We start from the raw sequence: 997 nt of genomic DNA on the forward strand, positions 1-997 counted from the left end.
GAAAAGATCAAAGTGGAGGTCAGAAGAGACTCTGAAATAAGATTCGTGCCTGGAATAAAATATTGAAGTTGTCTGTGGGTAAAATATTGAGTGGAACAGAAGGTACCAAGGAAAGCTCAAAATTATATACAGTCATTATGCCAAAAGAGAATTAACCAATATTTAATCATTTCAAGAGGGAGCATATTATTAAAATAATTCAGAAAATGCCATGTGAAAAAATTGATAAATGAAAACTTAGAAAACCAAATAAGAACAAAATTGAAATTCAGAAGCCAAATACTCAAATTTCAGAAATAGATAATCCATTGAAAAAGATAAAGAGTAGAATAGAATAAATCAAAGGCCAAACTCAGGCAATGAATGTACAAATGGGCTTTACACATTGATGTGTGTATGGATTGTGGTAAGAGTTGTATGAGCCCCTAAGAAAATGATTTTTAAAACTTTACAAATTATCAAGGGTTCACAAAGGTGGGAGGGCAGGGGAGGGAGAGGAAAAAAGAGGAGCTGATACCAAGGGCTCCAGTAGAAAGAAAATGTTTTGGAAATGATTATGACAACATATGTACAAAAGAGTTTGATATAATTGATTTTTATAGGAGCTGTAATATCCCCCAATAAAATGATTTATTAACATTTTTTAAAAGGCCATACTAATGAGTTTGAAGACAAAATCTCTCAATACTACTCTGCTAAAGGAAACACAGAAAAAAATTACTAAGGAAGCCAAAAATTATGTGTCTTCAATCAAGAATAATAACTTACAGTTGATCTGATGATGACCAGGATTGCCACCTTCAGCTGGCACTGGGAAGTGAGAGCAACATCTAAATGCTAAAATGTTCATAAAATCCTAATTTGGAGAGCTTAAACATGTCAGAAAGTAAGTGGTTGATGTACTAAGATTTTAGAAACTTCTTTTCCCATAGTAGGCTCTAGTTTTTAAGTCAAAAACACAATTCAACACAGTCAATAAAAATAAGCAATAATTCTT

This window comes from Echinops telfairi, unplaced genomic scaffold, assembly GCF_000313985.2.
Source record: "Echinops telfairi isolate 266 unplaced genomic scaffold, ASM31398v2 ScPeMD7_7468;HRSCAF=8506_0, whole genome shotgun sequence".
NCBI classification, from domain to species: Eukaryota; Metazoa; Chordata; class Mammalia; order Afrosoricida; family Tenrecidae; genus Echinops; species Echinops telfairi.